Below are 16,773 nucleotides of genomic sequence, written 5' to 3' on the forward strand. Positions count from 1 at the left end.
TCCTTCAGTAATTCTTTTTTGTAGCCATAGTAACAAAAGAAAACTTAAGTCATCCAGACATTTACAGTTCCTATTATTTTTTTAAATAGGTCTTAATTTCTCTAAGAAGCTCTGTTTTCTACATGTAGCACTTGTAATCATACTTTCCTACATTTAAATGTGATGAAATGTCCCTAGGCATTAATTAATATCTACATAACTCATTCGTATTTCATTTTAGAAGGTGTGCTTTTGCTTACATTACTTTATGAAGAGGCCTTCAAAATAAACTCCACTACTCAGAATTCAAGAATGTGTGTATAATGAAAGAACTTAACTAAACTAGAATAGGGTTTTTTTTGTAATTTAAAAATTTTATAATATTTTCATGCTACTACAGAAGAAGGTTGAAGAACATAATGATTAGAAGTATCCTCAAAAAATGTACAGCATTCAATACTGCATGAAAAATTTTTGAACATTTAATGAGTCAGACTAATACAGGTTATAATCGGCACCAGGCAATCTCTAGTCTAACCTTCTCAAAACAGTGTCAGCTCAGGTTGCTCGGTGCTTCATGCAGTTGGATCTTGAAAACCTCCAAGTCTGGATTCTGTACAGCCTCCTTGGCAGCATGGTCCTCAGCTCATCTGTCCTCTGTTGAAAAAACATTTACTCATACCCAGAACCTCACCTACTTCAGTTTTTTGCTTGTATCTTGCCTTTGTGCCACTGACCATTGTGGTTTTGACTCGGTCACCACTGTGGCAATCAGGAGTTGCAGTTGGGCCTTTCTGAACCCATCCCTCCTCCCAGCTAATGAACTAAAAAAAGGTCATTAAAAACAGCATTAGACAGGGAGGTCCTAAGGTAACCCCTCGAAGAGCACATAGATGGCCTCCAGGTAGGGAATGTGCTGTTAACCACCCACCCGTTGGGCCTGAGGGCCCAGGCAGGTTTTCACCCATCTAGTAGACCACCCATCCAGACCAAAATGTTCCAACTTGCATACCAGCACGCTGTGGGAATGGAAAGAGTACTTCTGAAATTTTATTTTTCTTCATAACTAAAGTCTATATTTCTAATCTAAAGAAAAAAACTATTAAATTCCACTGCAATATTTTTAGGTCACATGATTAAGATATATTTTCTCAGACAGAAGTCATTTTGGTTTTTTGCACCCTGTACATAATGCAGTTTGTTGATTTTATACAGTAAATTTCATTGTGTTTCTTTTCTTTCTCTGCAGTATAAAAATGAGTGAGAAATACCGTGCAGAAATGCTCTTGAATGAATTGTCTTCTACTTGATTATAGCTTATTTTGAAAATAATTTGTATTCAAACCTATCTATTTTGGAACAAGTTGCCCAGAGAGGTAGTGGAAGCCCCATCCTTGGAGACACACACATTCAGGCTGGACAGAGCTCCATGCAACCTGATTGAGCTCTGGATGTCCTTGTTCACTGCAGGGCAGTTGGACTAGATGGCCTTTAAAGGTCCCTTCCAACTCAAATAGTTCTACGATTTCATTGCTGTCAGAGTCTGTGAAACTTTCTGGGGGTGTAGAGGAGGTTCAGGAACAGACATTTTGGGCTGGGAGATAACCTGAGCAGTTTAGAGATGGACCATCAAGCACGTGATTTCATCCTGAGTCCTTTGTGTGATGCACTTGTTTACGAGCAGATGAATGGATATGTGGAAAATGTTCTCTCTTCTCCACTCTTCAACCCTCAAAAGAGTCCTTTATCTGTGCCATTTTCTGAGCCCTCGGCAAGCTGCCAGGCTGGTGTGGCCATCAAGATTCTCAAATGGTGCAGGCTGAGCTGGGTTGACAGGAGTGCAGGCCAAACCTGCAGCTGTCTTCAGCCACCTGCCCATGTAAAAACCACTATTTCCTGAAGGCTTTACATTCTTTTTTTTTTTCCTGGGCTTCTCATAACTAGCTTAATATGGAGTGGCCCAAACACCATTTACATTTAAGCCTAATTTGGATTCATAAGCAAGGCATTCCTCAGCCTGTTTCACCTAAGGGCCTTCATCCAGCTGGCATGCTCATAGCATGACTAATAGGGCAGATCAAGAGAGAAGTGCAGAAGGAGGAGGAGGTGTTGGGAGTCCTCATTCACTTCTTCAGAAGTACTAGGAGCAGGCGATGTGGGCAGCCTGGCTCCAATTTCTAGCTGGCAGAGGGATTTGTTTTATGCCCACCTTTCACCCCAATCTTACACTTAAAAGGTATTCTAATTTGGTTCTCCTCTATGAAACAGCTCTGTATTTTAAAGGAATATCTTTTTATTTCTGTAAGTAAATAGAAGGAGTGGGGAAGAACCACGCACAGGATTAGTGCCAGAACAGTCATGTTATTGTGGTGTCCTGGGGCAGTTATAACTCTTGTTCGGGAAAGGGAGGGGGGTGAGCTCCATTCCTTGCTAGTGGTTATTTTGGGTGTTTTAGCTGATGATTGATATTAAAAAAAAGTTAGCCTCCTGGCTGTTGTAAATCTCAGCTGGATGCCTAATGCTACTCACAGATTGAAGAAGAAGGGGATGTACCTGCCTCAGTAGGAAGTGCACTTTCCTGCACACCTGCCTGTTTCTCTACCTTTCCTTCCTCTAAAACATCTTCTACATCTCTGTCTGAATTTAGAGCCAGAATTTACTATTCAGTCCATGCATTCCCAAACTATACTGATACCCAAGAGCATAAAATGAGATTTGCCCTAAGGCTCAGGACCTAGCATATGCATTTAAAAAGCTTTGTGTGCACAAAACTGGCTATTAGAGTGGTATTTGAAAATGAACAGAACTGGATGTCAGTATGTGCAATTGACAGCAGTGTGTACAAAGCATGCAAAGAGCAGCTCTTGCTGTTTGTGTGCCTAATTCAGCATGCAAAGCAGTGGGTAAGAAAGGTTAAATCAAGATAATTTGAACACTTCAGAGTCTTCTCATACCATTTGACAGAATACCTTTTTAAAGTCTTTGTTCACATTAGTGCTCTTGAAAAGCAAAAAGCTCTGAAATTATTGAAATGGATTTAAGTGTATTTCGTAACAAAATGCCTGTGCTATAAAAAATAATATTTAATACATATTCCTACTAAACATGTATGTTTCCTACACAGAAGGGAGAAGAATCTAATCTTTATAACATTCCCAATATAAAACTGGCACAAATAAGATGTTATTACAGTGCAGCTACATCTGAATAAAGCCGAAGGGATTAGAAGACTGCTTTGAATAAAGGTTAGGTCAAGTTATTCTTTACACTCCACAGGGCATTATCTAATCTTTGTACCACTGACTTCAGGTGTAGTTGGGATGTGTTTCCGGCAGCTCATCTGCTACGTAACACGGTGGCATGTTAAGGACAGACATTTGTGCTATTTGTGCATGGCAGAATCAGCATACAGTCCTGAATTTTAGTGCTCTGATGAAACAAGGACAGAGAGAACTTCTCTTACAGACTCTTTCATAAAACTAATGTGGGATTATACATATGAATAACTTAAACATACAGAGTTATCTGTAGGCTGTAACTTAGCCAACAAGTTGCTTCTAATCAGGTAAAAGCAGAAAAGCTGTCACAGGCAGTTAAGGGGAGCATCAAGATATTTAAAGATCAAGATTTACCACCTGTAGGGTGAACAACCCAAAAGAATAGTAACCACAGAAAACAATGAGGTGGATGATATATTTTTACATGGCTTATCTGGGTGGTATAAAAGACAACAAGTAAATAAGAAAGGCTCACCTGTCAGTGACAATCATGGCTTGCCCAAAACTCCACAGGGATCTCCAACAAGAAAACTTTCCCCAGTGGTGGTCAGCCCTTAAATGGGGTCTGGGAGAGGTGGAGCCAGACTCCACCCCTTCTGGTCACACAGGTGCATTGCCTTCACCTGTGCTCCTGTGACTGACTCAGTGCTCACCTCAGGTGATCAATCAGTGATTCAGGCCATGATTCAACAGTTCCCATACAGCACTGAAGTGCATTTTCCCAAATTTTAACTAAATAAGTCTTTTTTCTCTTGTAACATCACTGTAAGTGTATCCAAGTCAGAACATTTACTAGATCATCTCTGTAACTTCAGAAACTTGAAAGCATGTTATATGGGAAGCGTAGAACTGCATAAACGCTCTGACTTCAGCCAGCAAAATAAAAAGGAAATTTAATACCCCAATAGTATTAACATTGTATTTACAGCTGCTGCTGCTGCCCACATGAAAAAATGTTTCCCAGGGGCTGAGATCAAAGGTACTGCCACAGTGTGACATACTGTGGGACTACACTATAATAATTTTACAGATTGTTTCCAATGAAAATGTGTGTGATATAAACTGCAGGTGTTCATAAACAGAGAATGAAGGATCCAAACTTTTTTTTTAAATACAAGTTCAATTTAAAATTAGCTACTAGCTTCAGCTGTGCAACAGCCCCATGAAAAGTCCCACCTTTATGATTTTCAAGGAACATATATAATCAAAGTATCCTAGAATTTTGGTGGGACCATGAGTCCTGTGCAATTACTAACCAGTACGTTGCTAATAGTTTATTGTCTGTTTGCTGTGATTTTTTTTCTGTCATTACTTTTTGCCACTATCTTAGATACTTCATCTTCAGGAAATTTATATGGAAGTGGAAGGTTCTCTTTAAAAATCAAGGCTGACCCCAAAGTTACTCTACTCTGCAGAATTTCTTAGCTGGGGAAACTTTGCTGTTCCTGTCTGCTTTATTTTGTCCCCTGCTTTGCACGAAGGAAGCATTGCATCTAGAAGGACAGAGGGAAGACAGCAGCCCCCTCAACAGGCACTGTGGGTATGTCCCAGAGTGGTGCATGGATTAGTGCCCTTGTGACTCCATTGATGTGAATGGGAGCCAGGCAGTTCTACCTCCATATACCATTCTCCAAATGCATCCACTGAAGTCACTGTAAAAGCCTTTGAAATTAGACCTCTGCAAAACTTGTGCTGAAAAATGAACCTGAGAGCTGCCCAGCATGCATAGATTTCCATGCAAAATCTCTGCCTGAATATTGATAGATGGGGAAGGAGGGTGATGTGAGAAGTACCTGCCTCACCTGGGCTCTGAACAGGCTGGCATTGGAGAGGTACCCTCAGACAGGCATTTTCTCTGCACATTGTATCAAGAGCTGCTAAAAAAACACCTGAATCAGGCACTGCAGATTGCACCCCCAGCCCTAGCAAAGCACTGCTGACTTATTCTGCTGTTCCAGTCTGCTGCAGAACAGCTGCGCAGCCTGGTTACATCTCTCCTGGGAGCATGGAAAGACATCCATGCATTACAGAAGGCTGACCACTACAGCATCCTCCACAGCTTCTCTCCCAGCAGGGAGACAAGTGGCATTCCTGCTGCCCCCAAGGTGTGGGGAGCGGGTCCTGAGAGAGCTGCTCCACAGCAGACAGCTGTGAGGAAGGTCTGCTGCATCTGGGAACAGGGCCCCAGGGAGCTTGCTCTGTGCATTCTGCCATGGGTGGTCCTATCTCCCTTAACGTCTGAGGTGAATGTTTATTCACAGGTAGGTATTGGAACAGAATCACAGGTGGTACAAAACTGTTTCTGGAATTAAAATAAGAAGGGGTGGGTCACCTGACCCCATCACACCCTTACTTCCACCGCCCCAACTTTGTAATAGTATTATGGCCATCATCAGAGCTACATACTGCAAGTTCCTAGGAGAAAAGAGCCAAATTCTTTCTTATTTCCAAAGATGTCTTGAATTCTTTGACTCTTCAAATAGATAAATGAAGATGGATGGTTCCAGGTTATGCCAGTTTTCAGTTACTCTTGTGCATGCCCAGAATCACCAACTTATTAACAATGGCCTATTTTTTCCTCACTTCCTGTATTCCTGCAGCTGTGTGGTCCCCTGCAGACCGGGCAGCCTTCCACGAGCTGTAAAACAAAACAAGGACTGCCCTAATTTAGGCTTTGTTTCAGATTTGCCTGGAGCACACTGGTTGGCCAGTAGCTTGAGGTGGCATAACACAGGCACATGGGGAGCCCGCCCCTGGGCTGATGGTAATCAGCTGCAGTGCAAGGATATACCATGTAAAAGATTGCCTGAGTTTATTTTTTTCCTTATAATTATTTATTATTATTATCATCATTTTATTATTTTGTGGCAGCATAGAAAGATATTTCACTTTTTTTTTGTCCTCATCAACACAAAGCAGCCTGCAGACTAAGTATGTGGCTGGATAAAAGGAAACCGAGCTTTGTGCTTCAGGGTGCGATGTGATCCCTGCTGAGAAAGTTCTCTCTCCTCACACACTGCCATTGCACAAGCAGTTGTGGGCAGCCTTGTAGGTGTGCTGAGGCAGAGGACAGAAAGAGAGAACTTACTTCTGTTTTCCTATCCCTCGCTGACTGCAGCAGGGAGCTGCACAGCACATGGGAACATCTGTGAGGGTCAGGGAGGCACATGGCCTTCCTTCTAGCTCTCCTGCCCTAACCTACACAGTCTGTCTGTAGCACAAAAAGGGCTTTGTTTGCCTCACCAGCAATTTCACCCTCTGGAGAAGTACAATCTGCTGCCACTCACGTCTCCAGAAGGAAGATGTTGCCATTCCTGCACACAGAAAGAGTTTATAACTTCTTTCATTTTTCCTGAGTCAAATTATATATATTGTTTTTATGTACTTTTGTTCCTTCATGCATTTTTTTCCGGGTTCTAAAAGAAATCTGGTAAAGCAGTATTTCAGTGAATAGAGTTTTTCACCCTTTAGAAAATCAGTTAAGCATTTAAAGAAGCCTCTAACCTTTGAGTATGACTTGCAAGGATGTTGTGTTACATTCTACGCATGTTTTAGAAGAGTAGCCTTTCTTTTCCTAGATAAATAAAATGCAATTTAAACAACATCCAAACACTTTGAAACTATTTAACTGTCTTCCCAGCTTTTGGCCAACTGAAGCTAAAATGGAACCTCATACAAACGCACAAAGGCAGAATTACAAAGCTAATCATCACCTAATTTTTATGCTGTCTTACAGCAAACTGATCATCCATCTTAGAAATAATAGCATGATTTTAAAATTTCTTTTGAAATAATCTTTCTTTCTTTTTTTTTTTTTTGCTGAAGATACTGATTGGCAATGTATACAGGCTCAGTGTTAATATGACAGCAGACAGTGTGATGAAAAGTCAACATAGCATGTTGATTCACTTCCTATTGTGAGAGTTGGCATGTATAATACTCTGACCCAACTACCCAGATTCAATTTGAATTCAGTGGCTCACATGTGGTATGATGAAAACTGATTTTAACAATCACGTTTTGCTCAAAATACAGCAGTCCCTATGCTGGTGACACATTTTCTTGATAAAGCTTGGCACTATCATCACCTTGCCTTACAGGCTACTTAGTTCTTCTATTTGTTTCAGCAAGACTTTGTACAATTTTTGAGACTGTGAAAGAATTTTCACTGGCTCAGTAAACCCAGATTATTTTCCCCCAGTTATCTTTGAAAACTGATACTCTGATGGATGGGTATATTCCATGTGATTAAAAGGAAAGGTTTTCAGAAATGTCTAACTACGTTCTACTGATGATGTCCTGTATGTCGTCTAGCTTCACTTATTGAATAAGAGATTAGAAAAGGTCAAGATAAAACTGAAATCCTCTTCCTTATTTGTGCTAAGGAGAAATTCATTTCTGGGATGGGATAAAACAGTCACTGAAAATCTGAAGCAAAAGGTACAGGATTTCCACACTTTAAAATGATTGTAAGAAAAAACCTACCACACTCTCTGCTTCTCCTTTCTGTTAACACAAGTAGCAAAAAGCAGTGTCGTTACACTTCGAAATAGGACACCTGGTTTTTAACTTTGTTTCTTATATCAGTTCTATTTTACATCATTGCAACTGATGTTTTTTTTTTTCCCCCTTGAAAAGCAGCTTGGTTGTTTTCTTTTACTGTTTCAGCTTGACGAAGCATAAGTTTTCTGTACTACATTTTTCACTTTACAAAGTTGGATGACCTTACAGGTTTTGTAATAATACCAAAGCAGTTAAATCTACCAAAATTGAAAGATGAAGAATAATACCATTTTGACTATATTTCAGCAACTATATCTTCTAAACAGAAAATTGAACCATCAGTCAATGCTAGGAATTAGTCACTAATATATTTTTCTTCCTTTCTTTGCAAGTATGAAAATAACACTTATTAACTCTACCACTTCTAAGCTGGAAACACAACCGTGTACATCATATTTACTTCAGTATATGGTAGAAGTAATAACGGATCTGAATCACACCTCATCTAAGTACTGGAATATTAAGCCATAGTTACACTCATTCCTTTCTTCTCTACATTTTCTAACTGAGGCTGACCCCAGAGGTGACATTAGAAGGACCAGATATCCTCCAAGTTTTTACTGGAAAGAACAGATCTTGTTTCAGTTGAACTTAAACCTTGATTTACCAGAGACTCAGCTGTCCTTCAGGGCCCTGCAGGAAGACCACACAGTCTTGCCCAGATAATAGCTGCTTACTTTACCTTCTCTAGAACCTGGATACTTGCGTAGCAGTTCCTGGCATCCCATAGACCTGATACATGCATACAGGAAGTACCTGCAAGTACAGGCAATATCCCAACAGTACTAAGTCTTTCATTAAAACAGTCCTAATGCTTCATGTGAATATAATTTTTGCTGTTACTTTAAATAAAGTTGGCGCCAGAGCTGGTACTCATCTGATAAAAATAGTACTGAGTATACTAACCTAGAAATCAAAAGCATACAGACCAATTCCCTTTATTATCTTCCTTCCTTTTTTTTTTTTTTTTTTTTTTTTTCAGTAAACAGCTTTTCAGAGTCTCACACTTTTAAAAAGACCCAGAGAGAAGCAGGTGGGAGTTCTGGAGTAATTATTCCACAGTTGGGTGCAATTACATGTTGCTGCTGCTCTCTAGCTGACAGATACTGCAAACACCTGTTGTGCTTTCAGTTCATACAGTTCCTACCAGCTGAGACTAAGTGTGCACCTCAGTGGGCACTTCAGAGGTCTTTCAGCATGTACACAGTTCTGAATGTTTTTCTCAGTGTTCCTGTGTCTATAGTCTCATAGTGTTTTAAGAAGCAGGTTACTGAATATTTTTGCAAAGGTGTGTACGTTAAAGCCAATCTAAAGCGTGTGTAAGGCTAGGGAAGAAGAAGTTAGACTATGAATGTTTTAAAGTATTCATGTAGTCTGATAATATTAAGAGGTGGTTTACTGTTTATGTACTTTTTATGTCTGTTGACAGCAGCTGGAATAAAAATATTTAACCGTGCTAGACCTGTGGGCAGTCTTTTTGTAACCAGTTGCCAGTACTACTTGTGTGCAGATCTGTTGGTGGTTTGGTGTTTTGTTTTTTCTTTTTGTGACCCATAACTGAGTGATCTTATCTGTATCAATCTTGGAAAGAATGCTCTGTGGCCCATCTCCAGAAAGTTTTGAAATGTCAGTTTTGAGAGTGTAGCAGCCTCCAGTTGCCCTTAAGGAAGAAGTGGTGTAAAACACAGAAAGGTACTGTTTTCTGGCACTCCTTTTCCAGCTTCCTCTTCAGTTGTTTCATCAATTTTAATAAACCCAATGTCAAAAAGTATGACGTTACCATGCTAAAGCATAAACAAGATGAAGGGGTAATCTGAGACAGCCAGCATGGCTTCACTGAAGGCAGATCTTGCCTAACTAATCTAGTGGCCTTCTGTGATGGTTTTGGTGGAATGACAGCAGGTGTAATCTACCTGGACTTCTGCAAAGCCTTTGACATGGTCCCTCACCACATCCTTCTCTAAATTGGAGAGATATGGATTGGAAGAATGCACTGTTTGATGGATTAAGAACTGGTTGGCTGGTCACAGCCAAAGGGTTGCAATCAACAGATCTATGTCTGGGTGGAGGCCTGTCATGAGTGGTGTCCCCCAAGGGTCAGTCTTGGGAGTGGTGCTTTTCAACATCTTCATCAATGGCATAGACAATGTAATTGAGTTCATCCTCAGCAAATTTGCAGATGACACCAAGCTGAGTGATCCATTGGAGAGAAGGGAAGCCATCCAGAGGGACCTGGACAGGCTGGAGAAGTGGGCCCATGCAAATCTAATGAGGTTCAAAAAGGCCACGTGCAAGGTGCTGCACTTGGGCTGGGGCAATCCCAGCTAATTATACAGACTGAGGGAAGCACTCCTGGAGAGCAGCCCTGCGGAGAAGTACTTGGGGGGCCTGGTGAGGAGCTGGACGTTAGTCAGCAGCGTGCACTCAAAGCCTGGGAGGCCAGCTATATCCTGGGCTGCATTAAGAAGCAGGTGGCCAGCATGGAGAGGGAGTCCCCCTCTACTCAGCTCTTGTGAGGTTCCATCTGGAGTACTGCATCCAGGCCTGGGGCTCCCAGCACTTCTGACTCCCTGGGCTTTGTGTGTCCTGCTGCGTACATCACTGTGTACATCTGTTTGAGAATACTTCAGAAAGAGTAATCAGTCACCAGTTAAAACTGCAGAGGGGTGCTTGCTTGATCAAGGACAGTTATTTCAATTCATGTCTTTATCTAGCTTCGTGAACTAAGCATAATATAGTCGCATCTCCTGTATAAAATGTAACTACATTTTAATTGCCATGGCAATATTACAAGGATTCCTGGGAAAAAAAACAAAAACCACTATTTACAATCCTTACTTAAAAAGTATTTAATTTGGTATTGGTAAATCATATTTCAAAAGAATCAAATTAGTAGAAGTAAATTCATAAGGTACTTTATAATAGTAGATAATTAAGATAAAATTTCCTTCTGAGTAAATGGGGGAAGAATTTCACTGAATTAGTACTCCTAAGCAATCATTTCAGCCCACCTGTACATGAGTATGGCTGTAATTGCCTAAAACATTATTACCTTTTAAGTGTTCAAATTAGGTGCTGTAATGTCATAACATGATGGAAAGTACCATGATAACAGGGGGTGGCAAAGCACATGAGAATAAGCACAAATGCAGCCACTACAAAAATGAAGGAAAAGAGCTGCTTACATTTAGAAGGCTTCAGGTAGGCAGGAATCTCCAATAAGAGATGCCCTTACCTCTGCTCCCAACACTTAAATGAAATCTGGGAAGGGGTGGATCCTGGCTACAACCCTTCCAGTCACTCAGGTGCGTTACATGCACCTGAGCTCCCCTGGGTTGGCCCTGCCAACCAGGTGCTCAATCACTGCTTCAGGCTGTGGACTTAGCATTTCTGTTAAAGGTGCAAAACTATTTATTTAATTTCACCACAGCTGCAAAGTAGATGCTTATGTCTGTATTCTACTAAGACAAATACAAGTACTGTGTTTGCTGAGTCTGATTCCTAATAAAGAATGCTTCCTCTGATACATAAATGCTTTTATGTTTGTTTTTTTTTATTGCTTTAGCGTGCAGGAGGGATGTGGGGCAAAAACTATGCTAAATTCTTCTGATTTCTTGAAAGAAGTTAACAGGATGATGAAGTAGGGAGTGATTTGTCCTCTGCTTCCATGCTCTATCCTGCTCTGGTATACCATACTGATGCGGCTATGTATCATTTGGAGCCAGAATCAAAATTATAGCAATATGTATGAAAAAATTGCCTGTGATCTTATGTGGTAGTCACTATTTTTGCTAAGATGATAGAGTGAAATTATGCGTCTTTAAAAAAAATTTGCAAGAGTAACATGTATCCTTTCAATTGTTCATGCTATTTATCATCAAACTTGAGATGCTTTTTGCAGCAATAGAATCACATGCAGTTAGAAGCTACTTTTGATGTCTATTATTTTTTAATTAATCATACTTCATGACTTTGTGAAATGTATTTTGATCTTTTCTAACTGAAGCAAGAAGAGAAAAAACAATATTAATTTCCCAAGATTGAAAGTGGTGTTGGGGTCTTCTGATGTGGTGGCTTCCACAATGTTAGCAATTTGCCAGTGCCAAAAGCTGCATGAGAACAGAGGCATGGTTAGTAGATGAATTTGGCTGAAAATCCCAATAAGTTTGGTGTGTTTTATTTTTTTTTTTTTTTCTGATCAAGATGCACTAAGACCTACGGTCACTCAACAAGCTTTAGTTCAACATGACTCACTTCAGGCTAGGACTGCTCCTGTGTTAGGATGGTGAACTCCTTGTTGCTTAACCCCCAGAGGGATGCTGGCTGTGCAGAGCCCAGCGGGTCTGACAGGGGGATTCCTTCCCATGTCAGGAAATTCAGAAGCTTTGTTTTTCTCCTTCCTATTCCTTGTCTCACACCACTCCTGCTGCCATGTACGTTATACCCATGGTTTGTAAGAACCAAGATGTAGCTTGTTGAAGTTGCCCAAATAATCTGCCCAGGTATGGTATGAATGTGGAGTTGAAGTATATCTGAAACAAATGTGCATGCTGCACTGCTGCTTCTGTGGTCCCCTCTTCCAGGGTGATGTGCAGTGTATAGCACCAGATCCAGTACTTTATTTCAAGCATAAAAACTTCATGCAGATACTCTGATCAGAATCAGGTACAAGTGGAAATGGAGGACCGCTCTGCCTTTTGCACCAAGTGCATTTTTGTGGTCCCTTATGAACTTCTACTCTGTCTATATTTGATAACTGTGGTGTTCATAATGAAGGGCTGGGATGGTGGTTTCTGTGCTGTGGACTATGAAGCTGTGGTACGTGGCCTTCACAGCTATGCTTAACTAAACAGTTATGGATTCTCAAGGACTGAGCTCAGTGTGAGCAAGTGCTTCCCTTGACCTGCTAGTGTGCCTGTTCATCTATAGGAGATGCTGAGCTGTTCTAGGTAAACAAGGGGAATGTGCTACCTTTTTGAACACAACTCAAAAGAATAATGATCCTGACTAATTTCAGTTGCAGTGTGCTCTGAACGCAAGTCTAATACCCTACTTGCTAAGCTTTTCTTTTCCTCCTTGCTTCTGAGAAATAAAAATGGAACATAAAATATGTTGGTGACACTAAAATGTTTTGTACATGCGTTAAAAACATATAAATGGTAATGATGTGATTCTTGCACCTAAATGCCATAACCATATCTTACCTGGAGGCTTTGCCAGGAACTGGGAATAGGACTTGCCTGAAGTAGATGTCATCCCTCAGCTGCACTTCAGGTTCCTTTAAAAATTTTTTGAGGGAAAGAGGCAACTTTAGGATGTGATTCTTCCCATCTGTTTCAGATGCCTTCTTCATGGTAGAAATATTTTTTTTCCTGTAATTGGAAACTAGTTGAAGTACAGACAGGTATATTTAGTGATAAAAATGTAGTTACCCAGTGTTCTTCTTCCAATGCCACTTCCACTTTGTTTGAAAAACAAAACATTAACTTGATTAAACCACTGTTGCTGACTAACTCTGTGTTTAGTCATTGCTGTGCAGTTAAGGCAAAGATATCATTGTGATCTCTCAGCTGCAAACCAAGATCTTGGATGCAGAAATACTGATGCAAAAAAATTGCTGGTTTTTAGGTGTTTATGTCTGAATTAATGAAGATGTCATCATAGAATAATTGAATGGTTTAGTTTGGAAGGGATCTGTAAGATCACCAAGCTCCAATCTCCCTGCTATAGGCAGGGACACCTCCCTCTAGACCAGATTGCTCACAGCCCCATCCAGCCTAGCCTTGAATGCTTCCAGGGAGGGGTCACTCACAACATGGCTGTACAACCCATTCCTGTGTCTCACCACCCTCACAGTAAATAATTTCTTCCTGATATCTAGTCTAAATCTACCCTCTTCCCATTTAAAGCAATTTCCCCTCATTATGTCACTTCATGCCCTCATAAAAAGTCCTTCCCCAGCTTTCCTGTAGGCTTCTATCAGATACTGGCAGGCTGCTATAAGGTCCCCCCAGAGCTTTCTCTTCTCCAGGCTGAAGAGCCCCAGCTTACTCAGCCTGTCCTTGTGCTCGATTATTTCAGCACTATAAAGAAAAAGCTTGTGCCTTGGACAACAGATACCAAGTAGGCATTCTTTAATACCCAGAACATCTGGATCATGTTGGCTTTTTTTTTTTTTTAACCATGTCAAAAAGGATGCATGAAATACAATTCCTGCTTTCTGAGTTCATAAGGATTTCTTCAGTCTCACGGCAGCTGGAGCTCCCAATCCCTAAGCACTAATATATATATATAAGTGATACAGATGTTATGTGTTTTTAAAAAGAATTGACACAGCTTACTCCAAAGTGACTTCAGTGTCAAATGAAGTAGATGAATGAATCATATTTATGTTCAGACTCCTTTGATAGTGATTAGTTTAAGCAAAATATAAAACTCTGATGTTCTAATGGGATATATTTGTCGTATCAGTATAAATTAATAATCGTCAATTGCTTATGAACAGCTTAAGCTGTTTTATTTTCATATTATGTGGTGATCTTTTATTTATTTATTTATTTGTATTCATAACTCTTTCTTGGACATGTGTGCATGTTTGCTTTTCCTAAGTGGTTTTAATGTTCTATTATTTCTAGAATAATATTCTTAATACTATATAATCAATTACAAACTGTAGTAGGCTGGCTCTGGGACAGAAAAAAAGAAAAGCTATGCTAGATTTTAGTCTGAATTTTAGGCCCCTTGTTATGTTTTAAAAGAAAGAACCTGCATTAAAAATAGTTGGACTCTTTTATGTGGTGGATTAGACTGGGTTTAACTGCTTTGAAATCTGGTAATCAGATAAAGTTCTGCACAAAGCAACTGCAGCTCTTCGCGCCGGTGCTTGCAGTATTGGACCAGCTTGAGGTCAGCGATCAAGATGAAGGTACATTTCAAAGGATTTCTCTTGGGAATGAGTGCTGAGCATTGCTGATGGATCAAAAGCGCTGGTCTGTGGCAATGAAAAGAGCAGAGAGGCACTTACTGTCATGGAAGTACAGACTGTGTTTGCAATAGCACTCGGCATCTCTCGTAAAATGCATGGCTATCTGGGCGTCTGAAAGCATGACAGCCACTCTTACTTCTCCTTTCAAAAGCCTGTGTTACATACTTAATCTTCTGAGCAGAATTATTTAACCAGCTGTGGCACTTCTCTTTCATGTCTGAACGAGGGGGCCTGAGCACCGGTGTAGGCTTTCTGAGTGCAAAACCGGTCCATTTTCCCTGACAGTGGAACTGATTCAGCTTTGCTGAAGAGAATGTCTTCATCAGCAGGGCTGTTGCTGGTGTTGCTGCTGGGTGCAGAGTATATAAGCAGACAGAGAAGGTGAAGCCCTCTACAATGGTGAAAACAGGGCTTCTGCTGCTGCTCTGGAGCAAAGAGGGGAGTTTTCCTACCGAGTTCCTATCTCTGCCCCAAACAGCAGCCATTTCTGTTGGCTGGACTTTGTATCTTGGTAGAGGTGAATATGAATAATACAGTTTCTTTATGATAAAATCATGTGCATTCCAGCCTAGGATCCATTGAAACTTGCAGACAGGCACACACAAGCAAAAGGCAATAAAGCTGTTTAGTTGGAGTTTTTCCTTCTTTACATCAATTTAATGGAGAAGAGAGTTGGCTTACCTTTTCTCCTAGTTCAAAACAACAGAATGAGCTTCCTGGCATTTAAACATCTAGAGAATGCAGTAAGTCACGTTCAGTGGGGTTGATGCAGGCCCGTGAAATGAAAATCTCAGATAGCTTCTGTTATTGCAGCTGCTATTTCCAGAAACTTCTGTGAAGAATAACTGCCAAGTTTTGGCATTTTATTGCATAGGAGAGTTAGGCATTGTACAAGACAGGACAAGTGGGAAGAAGACAGAATACAAATACTTCCTGGATGTTATGTATTTTTTTTACTCCCTCTAAAAAACTGAAGTGATTGCTTATTGGTGTTGGTGATGAACTTCTACCACTTGAAGAAATTTTCTGTATAGGCACTCTGAGTTTCTTAACTTCATGGCATGCTCAGGTGTAGTATTGTACCTTGGATTTTTTCTGCTGTAGCAACCATACATGGGGATGGCAGACCCAAGTGATCTAGAAATAGTGTTGTTGTCTGTAGTTGTGTTTCAAGAAGATAAGTACTCATTCAGGGTGAGGTGATAAGTGTGACAGGATAGAGAAGGCATTATATGTAATCTCACCTGAACAGTTCTAGGAGAAGATAGCTTTAATGTGTTTTGCAGGAGTAGGATGACAATCACAAAGAACAGCCTTGAAAACCTTATGTCAGCATTCAGGAAGGTGATTTTAAATAGATGCTTATAAATAGGTGATTACATCTTATATCTTGGGACTGTTAAAACCTGTGCATACCTTGAAGTTTATGGGACTGTTTTTCAAGGGAGAGTTCCCACTGTATTGGATATTTTTGTTCCCTTTGCTGGTTCTTCTTTCCTCGTGGCTAATGCTGTGCTCTGGGATTTACCTCAGTGAACTTGGGGACTGCTTTCTCAGAAAGGACTCGTAAAGTTACACCAATATGGGAGTGAATTCATCTGCAAAATTGAGAAAATCCGTTTTTTGTATTTGAAGCCCTGATGATAGCACTACAAATTAGCAGTGAGAACATTAGTGGCATTCTGATCTCTCGGTTAGATCAGTTACAGCTGAACTGTTCTCAGCTAATGTACAGAGCTGCAGCTGCTGCTGTTCTGTTGATCACCAGAGCCAAATGGAGAAAAAAGAGATGAGTGAAGGGCAAATAAATGCAAGTGGTTCTTCTTGTTCTATTTTTTAAATGCTAGCCTGGTATTTCCACTCTTCTTAGGTGGGAAAAATTAACAGTAAGAGGAAAAAAAAGGGGGAGGAGGGGAAAGAGGCAGGATCTCATAAAGGTCAAATGTGGTCTGATGGCTGCTGCTCCTC

General features: G+C 40.5%; 1 long non-coding RNA gene across 1 annotated transcript; it reads right to left on the minus strand.

The window, feature by feature from the left end:
* Window positions 1–991: 991 nt before the first annotated feature.
* On the minus strand, window positions 992–15,577 carry LOC136048400 (uncharacterized). Its single transcript, XR_010622168.1, has 3 exons — window positions 15,487–15,577; window positions 13,025–13,098; window positions 992–1,065 (listed from the first exon to the last, which is right to left on the minus strand). It is a non-coding gene; the product is annotated as an uncharacterized LOC136048400 (long non-coding RNA).
* Window positions 15,578–16,773: the final 1,196 nt, after the last annotated feature.

The sequence above is a fragment of the Cyrtonyx montezumae genome, unplaced genomic scaffold (assembly GCF_038088225.1).
Source record: "Cyrtonyx montezumae isolate F1298 unplaced genomic scaffold, pur_monq_1.0 scaffold_2, whole genome shotgun sequence".
In the NCBI taxonomy this organism is placed as follows: domain Eukaryota; kingdom Metazoa; phylum Chordata; class Aves; order Galliformes; family Odontophoridae; genus Cyrtonyx; species Cyrtonyx montezumae.